Source organism: Pectinophora gossypiella, chromosome 21 (genome assembly GCF_024362695.1).
Source record: "Pectinophora gossypiella chromosome 21, ilPecGoss1.1, whole genome shotgun sequence".
Classification (NCBI taxonomy): Eukaryota; Metazoa; Arthropoda; class Insecta; order Lepidoptera; family Gelechiidae; genus Pectinophora; species Pectinophora gossypiella.
Genome location: NC_065424.1, coordinates 494,331 through 511,964, shown reverse-complemented (window position 1 = coordinate 511,964; position 17,634 = coordinate 494,331). Strand labels below are relative to the sequence as shown.

The 17,634-nt window shown below is 36.9% G+C and overlaps 1 long non-coding RNA gene across 1 annotated transcript; it reads right to left on the bottom strand.

The window, feature by feature from the left end:
• Positions 1 to 16,486: 16,486 nt before the first annotated feature.
• Positions 16,487 to 17,428, bottom strand: LOC126376904 (uncharacterized). The gene is made up of 3 exons (XR_007567775.1): positions 17,086 to 17,428; positions 16,877 to 16,950; positions 16,487 to 16,748 (listed from the first exon to the last, which is right to left on the bottom strand). It is a non-coding gene; the product is annotated as an uncharacterized LOC126376904 (long non-coding RNA).
• Between the last annotated feature and the right edge of the window lie 206 nt (positions 17,429 to 17,634).

Below are 17,634 nucleotides of genomic sequence, written 5' to 3'. Positions count from 1 at the left end.
CAAGGATTATATTCACCTAGATGTCTTCGAATCTTTCGTTCGTTATTGACTCTCACATATACGTGTGCACCGTGAAATATATAGAATATAAAAATAAAGAAAAGCTCAGAAAACCTCGAAAACTCGGTAAATTGTTTGTACTTAGTTCATCTTGCGATGGATGTACTTTGACTACACCATATGAGAGCTTATGTCATGAGCATATGTTGTGGAAAAAAAAAAAATGTGTAAAATTACTTTGTCTTAACTTTTTTATGATTAATTTTCTTCATCGTTAGCCTACTCTTAATAAAATATATGTTGTTGTAAAACCAGTTGTTGTTCCTCACACTGAAACTCTGAAAGTGATTGATCCTTAAAAAAATCGACCTAAACTCAATTTTGCTGTTGGACACATTTGTGAATATTCCTTTTCAATTTTTATAATTACAGTTGCCAAAGTGCTGTGATGGTTGAAATGGAATTCAAACAATATCTCAAATAGCAAAATTGGAATTGGGGATGTAATGATTGTGTTGGTATCACCTTATTAGATTATTCGGTAAATCGTTGAGATTGACTCGGTGAATATCTTCTCCCGGACACAAGTGTAGAGTACATTTCGATTGTGATTGCTTGAAGCTCAAATATGTTTGAATAATCGAAGTCATCCGCCCTAGCATTACCTATCCCGTTTTCACAGGGTCCGCTTACCTAACCTGAAGATTTGACAGGTCCGGTTTTTTACAGAAGCGGCTGCCTGTCTGACCTTCCAACCCGCGAAGGAAAAACAGCACAATACAGGTTAGGTCACATACCTCCGAAAATGCATTTGTCAGTTTGGGTAAGGCTGGTTTAGGCCACGTTCTTAAGTGTAACAATTGGTGCTAGAGAATATACCGGGAAATCCCGGGTTCTTGGTATTCCCTTGGTGCCCTTCAGGTATTCAGCAAGGGCTTAGTACACGCTTAGCAGCTGTGAAGTGCTTCTCAGTATAACAGCTGTTGAACTGACTAAGAGTCGTTCGGGTCAACTGTGCGCACTTTCGTCTTTGGAGCCATATTGTCCTTTAGTTTACAGGAATTGAATTGAATTAGGAAAATAAGTCTTATTTCAGTCCATTTATTTCACTACAAATTAAAATAGAAATAAAGTCAGCAACAGTCTTAGTTTTCTGTCAAACAACTAAAAACCATCCTGTGCTTCCAAGCTGATATGCGACGAGTGATTCTGACGTTGGATGTACAAAATATTTAAAATGATGCCACCAGTTTAAAAAAGGTACTTTGTGATGGACCACCGTCCAGTAAATCATCACGCGGTCTTTTGCGGGGGTATATAAAAGCTGGTGGAACGTAATGGCCACCAGCACTCATGCAGCAAATAGTTATTGTGATGCCTCTTTCTGCTGTCACTATCTTCGATACAACTTTTTTCCCTTTTGTTGTGACGACTTTTGGAGTTTTTTTAGGTACTGTTCTAATCCCAGTCTCGTCGACATTATAAATTCTGTTAGACTTCAATTTGTGTTTTTCATACAATTCTTTGAGATTCTCGTAAAAGCGATCAACTTGAACTTTATTGAATCCAATAGCTCTAGCCAGGCTAGTCGCTGCTGATTGTCGAAGAGTTAATTCAGGATGGCGTTTCAAGAAACATTCCACCAATATCTTTGATCATTTTCCAATATCTGTGATCCATTTTCTTGCAGTGCATTGTAAACTCTGCCTCTTGACTTTCATTAAATGTTGGCTGGTATCATCCCATTGAAGTGGCAGCTACGTTTAATTTTAATCTTTTGCGTAAAATAGCTCACTTATTCCAATCGCATCTGCAGCACTGCGTTTGCTTTTTTACCCTTTTCAATGAGAGTCTTCGCTTTCATAATTTGTTCTTCTGTTACTGGCGCTACTCAGATTATTTTCTTATATAATTTCGCGGCATAATGGTAAACACTGAAAAAAATATAAGTAACTTAACCGTTCTATATATTACGACTTCGCGGGACCCAAAATTCAAAATGCAAACCACTCAAACCGAAGCGAAGCGAATTGAATATAACCTCAAATTACGTTTACAAGAAAATATTGTGCTTAATAGAACTTACCTGCATATAAATTCCAATCTTAGAGGTGACAATGTTTTACAAAACACCAAAATAATACGATTCTAACGGTAAAAACTATTTTTTGTGAATAATTACATAGTGACGCGTAGCACGGCGCAAAAACGTGTTGCGACTAACTCGCATCGCTTGCACATCCTATTGGTCAAAAGGACCCCCCGCCTCCCGCGCCTCGTTTTCTAAAAACAGGCACTGCGCTCATTTACCCACTGGGCTCAGTTACCCCGAATGACTCTAAATGATTTACCGCATGTGCAATGTCCGGCGTCGTGCAGACAGAAAGGTACATCAGTGAACCAATTAGGTTTCGATATCCTTTCGTCACATCTATGACCTCCAGGTCTCACCAGATTCTCCCCTAGCCCGGTATGGGATTTATTCAACATATTTCTCCTGATACACTTTTATGCAGGAATCCGTTTGAGTTATGAGCAATGATCGGAATAGGTAGTGCAATTTAGCGTCAAGGACCTCAAACATTATTATTTATTAACTTATGAGGGGAAAATCGAGTACAGGAAAATCGAGTACGTTATACTAATTTATTCATATATATAAGAGGTTATAGTAGCGGATGTTGAGGTCTGGTCTTCCAATTAAACGCCCAACTTGAGATTTATAGATTTATTAGTAATGCGTGGGTGCTTGTTACACAGAGCGAGAGAAAGTGACAGATTAAAAATTATACACAAAAAAGTATTTTAGTTGGTGTTGCCAACATGCTGCGCCCGCGACACTTGTCTTTAAAGAACAACAAAGAATTTACAAATGTTGCAAAAACTATTATCGTGTTATGCAAATTAAAGAACAAAACATGTTACTTATACAAACCAAATTTGGAATGGAAATATTAGTTAAATAAATGTTTTATGATATCAACTAAGAAACTTGAAAATTATTATCAAAGAAAATATATTAAGTATGTTAAGAAAAAAGCTTAAATTATAATAACTTGGAAGTTATAAGAACATAACACCAACCATATTCTATGTCTTATACTAATAAAAAACTTAAAAGTATATCAAGGAACATGACACATTTGTCTAGGTAAGTATACATTCATTTTATTTATTTATTATTATAATACTTAAACACAGCTAGGGTACATCAACGGTGTAATCGCTAAGTATGTATGTATTATCGATTAGTTTCTAAACAAACCAATAAGTAAAAATAAAATTAAGTAAAAAAGTAAAAAATAGTTTAGCTTATAGGTAAAATACAAATACCGGATAAGGAACGTTTATACGTCTTTTTACTCGGAGTGATGACGTCTACCACCCGTACCTTTCCGTCGTTACCTAGGTAAGTCTTTATAATTCTAGCCATAGGCCAAAGGAGTGGAGGTAAGTTAGGTTCTCTTAAAATAACTAATGCTCCAACATTAACGTTGGGGAGATCATCGCGCCACTTGGGACGACTTTGCAAACCATTCAAGTAATACCTGTGCCAATTCTCCCAAAAACAATCCCTGATTTGGTTACACTGTTCCCAGAATTTCAGTCTATTAGTAGGTATTTGAAACGTGTCTGCTTCAGGAAAGGTCGTTAAAGCAGAACCTATCAAAAAATGCCCTGGTGTGATATAACTAAAGTCACTGACGTCTGATGATATAGGAAGAAGCGGTCTAGAATTAAGTACGGCTTCAATCTGAGTAAGTACGGTAGATAACTGCTCATAGGTAAGAATAGCGCGCGCCAACAGCGGATTCTAAGATGTTGTGAATATTGGACGGGGTAAGGGATGAAACTAGGTTCTTATCTGATCTGACATGGCTTGATGTTAGTAATTCTTGATATAACCGATCAATTAATAATTGATGGATAGATTATGCCTGATTTGATAAAAATAATGCTTGTCGTTATGTCGTCTAATTCTTGCTCCAGTGATATCACTGCTTCCAAAATTTGAATAGCTATGGCTGAGATGTTTTCGCTTAATTTGAGATCGAAAATTATTTTATTGGTTCGATTAAGATATGTGCTAATTCTATTAAGGTTTTCATTCATAAAATGTTCACCATATTTTGAATATAGATTCGTTGAAGTTTGAAATAGTTGAGGAGACTATTTGGATTTGTTGTTTTAAAATGTCGGAAGTGTTGGTTTGCTGTTTTTCTAGGAGAGTTATGCATTCATCGTAGTGTTTTGCATCTGGTGTACCGATTAACCATTTCAGCAGAGAGCTTAATCCGTCTAACAATTCTCGTTTTACGCGTTTGTTCGTAGTGTAATATGATAGTTCGTCGAGTCTAGAATTTATCTTTTTTAATTTTATGCCTAGAAAAGAGCTCGTGGTTAAAGTCCGAGATTTGTTTATGCGCGTCGCGCACGGTGGTTCGCTTGAGGGCAGTCTCAGGTTCCTCGCAGCTCTGATCAAACACATCCATTGGTCTCTGGAGCTGGTGATTTTAGTCTTATAAAGATTAATTCTTTAAGTACTTCGTGCTTCGGTCGGTGTAATCCTTTTGTAAGGATGTCAGCTACCATGTCTCGAGTACATCTGTACCGAACGTTGATAAGGTTGGCTGCAATCTTTTCACGCACAAAATGGTAGCGGACGTCGATGTGCTTACTGCGTGCTTGGTATACAGCATTACCTGAAAGACTAATAGCGCTCTGATTATCGCAAAAAATAATAATAGGTGTACCTTTAAGTTCAGGTTGAAATTCGTCTTGAAGCTGCTTCAACCACAGAGCTTCCTGTATGGCAGAGGTCAATGACATGTATTCAGCCTCTGTAGTTGATAAGGCTATGATCTGTTGCTTTTTTGAGCTCCAACTTATTGCTGCACCCTGAAATAAATATATATATCCAGTGCAGGACCTTCGATTTTCAATGTCATTTGCCCAGTCTGAATCGCAATAGCCAGACATATTTTCATTGTTCTTTCTGTAGGTTAGTTTTAAGTCGATTGTTGCTTTCAGATACCTTAACACGTTTCAAAGCTATCCAATGCTCAGCTGTAGGTTCATTATTATATCTGCTTAAGGAATTTACTATGTTGGTTATATCTGGTCGAGTAATTTATTAATCACAGAATCAATTATACTTCCTATTTACTCAACATTATTTATTTATTCAACAGTTTTTAATGATGAACTGAGTGCCACAATAATGAAGTAGATAAATTAAAAAATCGAATGCTGCAGCTTCGGAGGCGGATAGGGGCGCGCGCCGCTCCTCCACCTTCGGCCGGACTATCGCCGAGCGCCATAGCCGTCTTTTAATATCAGCGATGGCGCGCTCGCGTCCCCGGTCCACTGCTGACGGGTTCCCTTGGCTTCGACCCCGACATCTGTTCTAATAAAAAATAAAAAAGTCTTAATTAATCAACAATTGTAATAAATCTATTAACCAACCGTCCTGAAAGGTATTTAGATTATTGCTGCATTTCGAATATACGTATACTGTGCCCTTTTCAATGTTTGTTTATATTTTTAAAATGTTTGCTCGAATAGGTCATTCCGAATGTACATACCACAATATTATACTCGTTTTTTTATTGAAATAATTCAACTCAAATCGACTCACATCTAAAGTGAAATCAATAGATAGGTATCACATAAAAGTAAATGCATGGCATGAATATTTTACATCGATAATTATACTCATTTCATCAAAACATACAACACATGATCTCTTACTGGTTTGTTTGAGAGTGTGTTTTTAATACAATCAAATATTTCATTATTAATTCCAGGTAGGTTTTAGATAGCGGAAACTGGGGAGGGTTAAACCCTTTTTTCATGTTGGTGAAAAAAGCTGGTAGCTCGTGAGAGCCTTGTGGCCTCAGTTTTTTTTTTTTTTGGGAAAACTTAATGCCGCGTCATGAAACCCCAAACTAAAGAAGATGTCACTCTTCTTAACCTCTCATATGCCGAGATACCAGACACAATAGATTTTACATTGTGTCTGGTCGAGATCCGCGTTCCGGCGTTTAAGGGGTTAAACTACCCAATTATTGGAAAATTTCTTGTTATTTATTAAGCATATGCGACCATGATACAATTTATTTGCCGTTTCTAAATATTTTTCTATATCCTTTACAGATTTTTAAAGCCAACAACTTTCTCTCAGCACAGATTTGTAAAAATAAATGCAGAGTTGTATTATTACGCTCCAAGCACCTTCATTGCAAACTATATTTTTTGGTTACAAACCTCCTATCAAATAATGTATTAATCACAGAATCAACTATACTTCCTAGAGGTATTTATGAGAATGAGATGAGAAATGTGCCACAGGAGCGAAGTTATGGGGATCCGTGCTGGTTGGCACGAAATCCCTCTTTGCTTTTTGTAATAATATTTGCAGTAATTACGCCGACGATGATGGTCAATAATTACACAATAGTTCAGTGTTCAGAGGTTTAATTTATTCTCACATCTTCACAGACAGAAATTGTCACAATGTAGATCACGTGTAATAATTATTTCTGAAGGATAACAAAAATACAAAATATCTAAACGAGAGCAGGTTTTACTCAGTCAACATTAACCGCGCCATATTGCAAATAGGACGGCGCCGCGCGGACGGGGGGAAGGTCCCTCAGTTACTTGATGAAACCTATCTTGTACTAAATTCATCATAAAATCTACCTGTTTTTCTAACCCTACTATTTCCTTCTTACAGTCATTATTTTGTAAGACTAAATTGCTGATACAATGATTCTAAATCGACAATGTTAATTATCTCCCATTTGCCGTTCTTCATCGTCGCTTTCCCTACGTTGACAGCCGCTAGGCCCTGGTTGGGCTTCATTCTGTTTATCTCTTATCCTCTTCCCATAGGTGCTTGGGCCAGGATCACTATCCACCACCTGTTGAGGACGTTTCATATTTTTAATTGCAACCCTTGTGTCTCTATTTTTCATTTTTACAGGGACAATGTTGCGTTGTTTTTCGCCTGTAACTACTACTTTTTCGTAACGTGGTAAATGTTTTGCTTTTCTAGTCCTAGTATCCTTTGCGGACATTGTGTCACCAACCTGAACGTTAGGTAACATTTCTCCTCCTTTTCTTTCCCTAATTTTAATTTTTTGGTCAATTAATTTATCTGCTATATGTTCATACGAGTACTTGAGCCTTTGCCGGTGGTCGTGTATCAATTGTTGCTTGAGATATATATCACGATCTATATCGAAGACGGAACCCACCCAAGTCAGTATGTCCAAAAGCAACCTCGAAAGGAGTGCAGTCTGTAGCACTATGTATGGAGTTATTATAGGCCATAATAGCGTATGACATTACAGATGTCGCACATAAATTATTATTCTCGTTCTTGGCCTACCTATAAACTTCTATTATTGTTGAATGGAATCTTTCTACGAGTGCCGATATGATGTTCGATTTTATAAAGCAATAGAAGCTCCTTTATGAGGTCGTCTTTGAACTCTGCTCCTGGGTCGCTATTTATTTTGGTCGGCTTACCATACATACTAAAGTACTTAATAAGCGCTTGAACGACTTCTGGGGTACTCCTATTAGGGATATGTATTGCCTGACCTAATTTACTAAAGGCGTCTACTATAGTTAAATAATAATTATTTTCTATATATAATAAGTCCATATAAACTTCCTCGGAACGGCATTTTTTTGCGTTTGAGTAAGTTGAATGTGCGATTTCACAGGATTCCGTTCGTATTTCATTCTTTTACACTCCTCGCATGAATTTATTATTTTAGCTATCGTTCCTCTCATATTCTGCCAATAATAGTGATGCCTGAGCTTATACGTCTCATTAATGCCTCTGTATCAATGTTTACCTTTGCGTTAGTTTAGAGTAAGATTTCTTTGATCGTCCTTATCTGTGTTGTGTTGTTGTTATTCTTTCTGTACACTCAATAAAGTTTTTTATTCCACCTCTATACAGCTTCCTAATAACTTTCGTGAAGTCTGACCTAAACTAATCTTCTTCGAACCACAAATAATATCGGTTTGATATGTCAATATGTCTTTTAAGAAATTCTTTTATCAAAGTCAGGTTCCCTAACGGTAAAATATCTCTCTTTATTTGCATGTTGTTTTCAGATCTATCGTTTTCGCAAATGTCGTTTTTATACCATCTATAAACTAAAATTTGCTTTGGTTTTGTGTCTATTGTATCGTGAATGATTTCGATACTTTTTGGCACCACGTCAAACGTACAGGTTTCAAATGATTTTTTGAATTCATCCGTTATTTTAAACGGTGTGTTTTTCTTCAAGCGAGCTGACAGTGGTTTTGTAATATTAGCAAAATCTTTAATGAACCTCCTAAAATATCCCATCAAACCTATAAAACTTTTTATTTCCGTTACATTTTTCGGAATGGGATAGTTTAGAATATCCTTAATTTTATTGCTATTCGGTTTAAGACCTTCATTAGTCAAAGTGTGCCCCAGATAAATAACTTCCTTACGCAAAAATTCGGACGTGTCATGTTGCACTTTTAAATTATATTCTCTGAATCGCTCAAATATATTTTTAAGTTTTAAAATATGTTCGTCCAGGTTATTTGAGAAGATTATTACATCATCTAAATAAACAAGGCAATGTAATCCATTCAGCCCTCTTAAAACGTTATTTATAGCTCGTTGAAAAGTTGCAGGAGCCGTTTCTAATCATAAAGGCATCATGTTAAACTCAAACAACACTGATGAGGTCCTAAAAGCAGTTTTCGATTTGTCCTGTTCATCTACCTGTATTTGGTAATACCCGCTTGTCAAATCGAGGGTGGTAAAGTATGTACTTTTACCTAATTTATCAAATAAATCGTTTATAATGAGTAATGGGTATAATAATCTATCTACTGTAATTTCATTTAATTTCCTGAAATCAACCACTATTCTCCACTTTATTTGTCCCGAAGCATCTGGTTTCTTTCTAACTACTGTACAGGGGCGCACCAAGGAGAGTTTGATTCTCTGGTAATGTTGTCACGAAGCATTTTATCTACTTGTTTTTCGATTTCCTCTGTTTGAAGTGGTGGTAATCGGTAACATTTTACGTTAATAAGATCTTCCCGAGTCGTTCTAATCATGTGCTTTACGTCATTCGTAAAAGAAAGAGGTATATCCTCGCAATAAAACACATCCTTATATTCCGCACACAGTTTTAAAATCATCTCTTTTTCTTCGTCATTCATATGTTTTATTCGCAATTTTTGTAAATTATTTTTCAATAATTTTTCAACCCTTTCATTCACATCATTTACATTAAGAAAGAAAGAAACGTTTATTATAAAGGGACACCACAGTAACAAATACAAAACAAATATATAATTTAAAACACGGAGTAACACACAACTTACAATCAAACAAAACACATAATAAAAACAACATACACGAGAAATACAAATAATTGAGTGTATGGACTGGTCAACGATGGTGGTGGTGTCCTTTATAAAAGGGCCTCACTCAGCATAAGCCGCGGCGCTAGCCACGACGCTGGTATTCTGTGGACCCTGCTAAGTGAGGCACGGAAGCCGTGTCTCCCACAAATACAACTTGAATGAATACATAATAATATTTACTTATACTATGAAAACAAAGTAGTTTACAAAAACATAATTAAAAGCGTGTGTGTGTGCAGTGTATCTACCAATACATGAAAGAAATACAATAATACTTACAAAACAATACATATAAAACGATAAAATAAACAAATAAAGTTAGAAATGTTAGAATGTGTTTCAAGTTAGTATGCGTGCGGATTTGAACGAAAGAACGTAGTATACGTTGCAACCCAAACTGGTTGGCATTACCGAGTCCTACACTGTGCTCTACATTCAATTTGTTTATATATAAATTATTTTCATAATCATACGGTTCGACTTCAATTCTCTTACTCAGCATTAATAATACTTCGTCATCGGTGCAATTTTGAATTACCGTTGTTGCGTAACCTTGCTTGCATCGCACAATCGCTTCTGGCATTCAAACATCTGCTTGAAATTGGTGGCTACTCCATTTAACAAATTGACATGTAGTTTTTTTTTACTCTAGGCTCACTTCGCGGAGGTAATTTTATAACCTCCCTTACTGGGGGATTATATATTATTTCGATCTCTGTATCTTTGATTATTATCTTTTGATTTTCCATATCGATTTTTGCTTGTACTCGTATTTGCTTGAGTAAATCACTTCCTATCAATCAGTCATACTTCCGATCCACATCATACATATAAAACTTATGTGGTTGCAGTGTTTTGAATATGGGAAATGACTTTATTAGGGAATAATTCGTTAACAACTTCCATTGAGTCATTTGAGGTATGGCAAGTGGCCCCATCTTGCTGGAACCACGTTCTTGATTTGAAACCTGCAAACTCCTGCAACTCTGGGACCAAAAAATTTCGCAACATATCGCAATAACGGTCACTATTCACATTAATTGCTCGGCCTCGTTGATCTTCATGAAAATAAAGACCAATTATGCCTTTAGCAGACATAGCGGCCCAAACAACGACCTTTGGGCTATGCAGGGGTCGTTCATGATTTCGTCTCGGATTCTAAACTGCCCAGTACCGACAATTCTGCTTATTGACATGACCATCCAGGTGAAAATTTACTTCGTCACTGATCGGTATGTTGTTAAAGTTGTTAAATCGCTGCAGCATTTCGTTCGCAAAATTCTTCAATTCTTGAACCAATTGAATTTTATAGGCTTTAAGATGTAAGTCTTTCTTTAAAATCGAATGTAAAGACGATTTTTTGATGTTCAACGCTTGGCTTCGCTTTCGGATGGATAAAGGCGGATTTTGACGAACCGACGCCTCAACTTCTTCAATTGTTTCTTCATCGCGAACTGAACGAGGACGACCAGAATTTTGAATTTTAACTGTGGCACCTGTATTCTCGAACATCCTGATCCATTTCCTAATGCTATCGTCACTTGGCGCGTGGCGTGTACGATATTCCACACGATAGAGACGTTGAGCGGTCACTATTGAATCACCATTACGATAATACGCTCGTACGCAAAATGCGCGATGCGTCCCTGAGTACTGTTCCATCGTGACTAAAACTCCACAAAATGGCGGACGCCACGAACCCCTCCCCGCTCCCTTTAAACGCCCCGTTTCAAATATGGCGCGAAAACAAATACCCGATACTCTTTTTGGACACCTTGTATATAATACTAAGGCCCTAAATATATATTTTTTTAGCGATTTGTTCCTTATTTATTTATTTATAAGTTATATCGATTAAGTTACCAATCGAGGGAGGTGTCTTTCGTGGCAACAAAATTGATTTTTATTGTGTATTATAGAGAACAAAAAGCGAGGTGTCCTTTTATTCAATATGATACGGTCCCTATGAATTTCTACGTTTTCTATTAAATTACCAGTCAAGCGCGGTTGTCTTTCGTAGTAATGGAATGGATTATTTTTGTGTATTATACAGTACCAAAGCGAGGTGTCCTTGTATACAGTATAATACAGTTCCCTACAAGTTTGCTTAATCAATCCTATCCCTACAATTAATTCCTATGAATGTTTTTTTTTTTTTTTTTTGCACACACAATTAACACTTATAAATACAAATATGAAGATATATCAAATAAATTACCAGTTCAGCGGAGTGTCTTATGTGGTAATAAAATGGATTTAAGTTGTGTATTATATGGTTTGAAAGCGGAGTCTCTCTCTCACGATATATTACGTTACCCTACTAAACGGAAAGGGACGGGGAGGGAAGAGTGGCAAAATACTACTCACATAACCCACGTACTCCTGATGCCCATTCCGTGGATCTTCACTCTGGTTACTCTTGATGTTGCGTCTCGAAGCTGCGTCGTGTTATCACCTCAATAAATTTATAAGGTTCGTTGTCAGTTCCCGAAGCTTCGAAACACACGTAACTCTGTTTCGTCGGCATCTCCTGCATCGTCATGGCGTCTACAAAATTTCTTCTGCCTGGCGGATAGCGTTACGACCACGACCACGACGACGGATTTTACTGGAACGGCTCAACCGGCTGCGCCAATTAAGGTGTTGATAATTGAGACACAGACTCCGGGAGATACGATAGGTTTATTCAAGAGAACGTAGTGTAAAGAACATCTTAGAGCTAGTTACTTATGTTTATATACTAACCTAATGCAATAATAAATTGTTTACATCTAAAATCTTAGGTAATCGCAACAACATACAATTTCTTAATCTAGCTTCGCTTAGTTCTTACATGTAAAGTTGACATCATGATGATGAGGAAGTAGATTCCCTAACTCACGCGGGGTGTTGGCTTTAGCCAAAAGCACTACAGCTTGTCGTAAGTTGCTCAATAGCGAGCACAGTACTGGGTGGCTTGGAGACCGTATATAGAACACTTTCCTTTGGTGTTCAAAGTTACCAATCGCGTGAGAGATGTTGGTGATAGAAGTGACGTTTGCATTGATATAAATTACAATCCCAAGTAAGATTGGAACAGCCAACTCTCTCTCATCACCTTTATGTAAAAATAACGCTGCTTCATTACAAAGTATGTTTTTTGATTGCAAACCTTCAATCAAATAATGTATTGATCACAGACTCGACTATACTTCCTATTTATCACAAACAAGAATGAAGAGGAAAAGTTAAAGTGAAATAGAAAAGTTGAATTTGTTCAAATATTTTTAATCGATTTTATCATACTCATTTCATCAAAACATACAACGCATGATCTCTTACTGATTTGTTTGCGTATGTGTTTTTAACACAATCAAATATTTAATTATTAAGAGGCCGTTCATAAAATTACGCAGGACGAAAGTAGGTAATCTAGCGCTGAGCGCGGGAGTCGACGGCAGCGGGGGCGGGAGGTTGAGATATAAATGATATGGTAATACAGTCGTTTCGTTCCGATATGTTTAGCAATAACTTTCCAAGTAAATGGTTTAGTTCTGACTGTGTGATGGTGTCTTCGGTTCATTGTGCTAGCCAATTCTTCGATACTTTCATCGTCCGTAGTGGGCGAATGTGAATGATATATTCGAATGGACGTGTATTCGAATTATTCGATTGCGGGCAAGGGCTATTCGAATTATTCGAATGGAAAAAAATCATTCGAATAAATCCGATACATTCGAATGAATTTGGATCATTCAGTCGTACTTGGTATGGTGGCCACTGATTCAATGTGTTTTCTTTTTAAATGATCACGAAGGTTACTTGTGTTGCCAAAAAAATTAAATGATATTGAGCACAAATTACATATAACGGACAATTTGTCCGTCGATTTTATATGCTCCCATATGTAAGATAAAAAAAGATAAAAGATAAAAAAATGAGGTCCCATAGATGGCAATGTTGTCTTATTTTCTATTGTTTAATACTCATTCTCAGAGAAAGTGTCCTCTGCTGATCTGGCCGCTATTTGTTCCTTCGCCGATTGCATTTTTAATCTCTTAGCCTCGTCTAAGATTCCTCTTGATGTCTCTACAGCGTTCATATCCTTCAGTTTGAGACTGAACTTATTGCAGAATGCTTGCGAGATATATTTGATATCGTCAACTTCAGCCATCCGAGTTTTTACCCAAGTTGCCTCCCACACCCCCACGTTGTCTTGAGCAATCTCGATGATTCCTGCCAGCATCACGCATAAATGAAAGTTCTTCCTCGCGGAATACTCCATTAAGTATGAGTCATCTATTATTCAGGCCCATGGGTAAGCCATTTGTATTTTAGTCTTTCGAAGATAAGTTTTTAAGAAGGTTATTACGGTACCATCTATCAAACTCCATCCACTTGGATACAATGAAAGCAAAGAGGGTTCTCGGACCCTTGTGATTCTTCAACATGGCGTCCACAGCTTTGGTGATGGCCATTCGACACGGAGGAGAGTAGGCGCCTTCTCTCACTTGATCGAAGATGAGTGATAACAGGTTCCTTCTGTACTGTGTCTTGGAGAATGCAGAAGCCATCTGGGTTCCGTCCTTGACTATACATCTTAGAAATGTTAGCGCCAGATAACTGACCACTCTCCGGAATTGTATTAAACCAAGTCCTTGAGCCTCGTTTGCGTCGGTGTCCTCTAATGTACTCCGGGCCTGAGTTAAGAAACTCTCACATTCAGTCTTAGTATAATTGTGAATCAGGGGATTTGAGCCCACATTTCTCTGAGAGGGGCCGGGTAGGGGTCTATCTACTTCCTGAATGTCCGTGTCGACTTTGATGAGATCTCCATAGCTTGATATGACATTGAGAGCACTTGCTACTCTAGGATCCTTTTTTGACTCTTCCCCTGGAGCATTTAATGGAGAGATGAAGAAGAGTTGCATCTCGGTCGGTCCTTTGTCGGGAACATTAAACAAGAGGTCCTCCGCCGACATCGCGTCCTCGGTAGGCATTATGAAGATTGCGGCGGCGATAATATCGAAGGCTCTAAAGCCAATAGGAACATCCCCGTTGCAATAAAAGTTGATGAATCTGATAAGTATGGAACGTTGGGTGGAATGTGTTCGATAAGATTGATCTACACTGATGGCATCCTGGAATCGATAGATGACTTCATCTTCCCAATCAACTTTGGGAACTACTGTGGCCTGTTCTGGTGCATATGCGTAATCGTCGGCTCTCTTAAAAAGATCTACAGCGGTCTTATTGAAGTTGGTTTTTATACTCATTCTCAGAGACAGTTGGAAGGATGTTCAAAATCGAAGGGTGGTTCCTTTTATTCAATAAGGATTTTTTCTTTCTTATGTCCGAAGGCTTTTTGGCCATTTTTTTGAGGAATCACTCACTTTCACTAATTAATTCAGTTATAAATATTTATGTATCTTAATCACTTTACTTTAATTCTTAAGTTCCAACATTAATTATTTATTTATTTTATTTCATTTATTATCACCGACCACTACAATGGTAGGTTAAGTTAACTAGCTGAACAGAGCCGAAACAGCAATTTAATAATCAAAAGAGGCAAACCGTTAATGACTATCATATACAAAATTAGGAAAAAAAATACCATAAAATAATACTTTGTATGAATTTTGATGGTATGATTATTATTTATTGATAGACTATACCGGTCATAAGTCCAGCTAGTAGCTTTATTAGGTTGACTACGTAGTAGTAGTTTAATCAAAACCACAAACAATATCACGCACGACTACAACAAAAACCTAACAAACTTAATAACTTTACTGTAAAATATTCCTCATTTGCGAATTCAAAAACGAAAGAAAGCGTGAGATGTTACGTTCACTAAGGTAAAACAAAAATCATTCGAATAATTCGATTGTCAGTTTTTGAAACAATACCAAGTCACATGCTGAGCTTTTGAAGATTTCTTGCAAACATGTGGTTAGTTCAGGTAAGTACTGAAAATCGGAAAGCCAAACTCCATGTTGGACATAAAGGGGTCTCACAAAATGCTTAAAGAAATTAATTATGTCATCCCGAAATGAATTTACAAATATTTGGGCGGAAATGCGGTTTTTCTAGTCTGGTAATAGGGATGTCTAATACTGGATGTTCTTCGCTAGTGTGGATTGTGCTTTCACTCTTGTTTCTTATTTACTTACCTTTCATAATGCATGCGGGTGGAAGAAATACTCCCTCAGCATTATAACACGCAACAATAACATCGAGTGTGGTTCCTAATATTACGATCAATCGGTTAGCAACTACAACACTCACCAGTATAGCACGAGTCGATTTCACATCACAATTTTTTGAGTCTAGATTTTTGTCTTGGCATTCTAGTTCCTAATATTACGATCAATCGGTTAGCAACTACAACACTCAACAGTATAGCACGAGTCGATTTCACATCACAATTTTTTGAGTCGTTGGCCCGTATTAATAAACCAATCTCGAGTTCCGAGTGTCAACTCAAGATTGATCTCAAGTATCTGTTCTTATTAATAAATTGGACTTGACTCACTAATGTCACACTCGCTCTCAGCTGAGAGTTGTCAAAAACGTTCATATTAATAAACCAAACTCGGCACTCAAGACGAAGCTCAAGTACGTATTTTGAGCTGTCAAAGTCAAGTGCGGCTCGAGCACGACTTGAGTAGCAGTTTCAACGCAACAAACAGTGCATCGAGCGAAAGTAAGCATGTCGATATACGAAGTTATTGTTGATATCCAATATTATGACGATATATTTTGGCCTACGCGGAATCGTTTGCCTAAGCGGTATATCAGAGATGCTAGTAATCCATACGAAGACCATGATTTTAATAAAATAAAATAAAACAGGTTTCAACAAGAATCGTTCTTTATTGTAATTATTGTATTTGAACTCCTGGCCAAACTCATCCGGCAATATATCAAGTTTCCGCAAGGAGCTGAAGCTATGGCAAACAGGGAACTATCCCAAGAAATGAGGAGACATGGGCGCTGGCCTGGTCTACCAGAAATAGATGGCGCTCTCGATTGCACCCATATAAAGATAGTGTCCAGTGTCCACTATTAGTACGTAAATATTATAATGGTACTTATAAATAAAAGATAGTTATTGAGAAATGTATACTTTAATTCTTATTTACAACTACGATTTTTTTAAATCTACGTCATTTCGCAAGGTGTTACGGTTGAGGAGAAGAAATGACAAGAAACTGCAACAGCAACACATTTTTTAAATCAAGGCCGGATCGGTGGTCGGATTATAGTTGTCTGGGTCTGGGTCTTGTCTGGGTCGGAATCCGTAGAATCAAGCGGTGTTGTATACTCTGTAAATAATAAAGTTTATATTTATTTAAATATTAATTATATCACTACTTTTTCAAAAAAATGGAATCAATATTACAGTATATAATATGAATATTGCAAAAAGGGACAAGTTTATTTATTATTATACCTTTCTTTGGTCAAGGCATCCCTTTGACGCTGCTTCAGGTTTTGCCACAGCTTGCGGAGGTGCTGATTCTTGACCTAAAAGTATTAATAATAAATTAACTTATATGTTGAAAATTCCTTGTATATTTAAAATTGATAAAGCTTTCGATTGCAATCATTTACTAGATTATATATAGCTGTGTTCATGACGAAAATAAATTGGGAACTTACGTTTTGCGTAGTAAGCGGGCTCGCAGTGAATTCCCTACTGGGTTACTGAGTTCCACGACTCATTTTGTTATGCGAAGTGTGGCCCCGTCCGTCGGCTTATTTTCTATAATATGGCTGTTTTTTAATAATTGTTTTTCAGCATAGGAAAAAGTAAATTTCTTTATCCATTTTGCAAAATTCAAATATTCAAACAAATCGGTCTGGCCTGTCAAATACTGACAGTTGCGTTTAGCGTCAGTAGGTAACTTACATCTGCGTTTTGTTGGTTAAAAATAATAACAAAAAAGCCATCTATTGGGTTGGCAATTTCAAATTTAGCTATGTCTGAAAAAGTAACTGGAAACGATATATCTTCTACATTTAAAACGTATTTGAAATTAGGATATGACGATACACTATCAGGATGAGATTTAGCTGGGTATAAAGCAGCTGTAACTGACCACAAAAAGCAAACACTGTCTTCGTTTTTTATGTTTACACACGCTGAACATCTTTATAAAATTGATTATGTAGACAAAATATGTAGAAAATAAGGTTTTGTTACATACC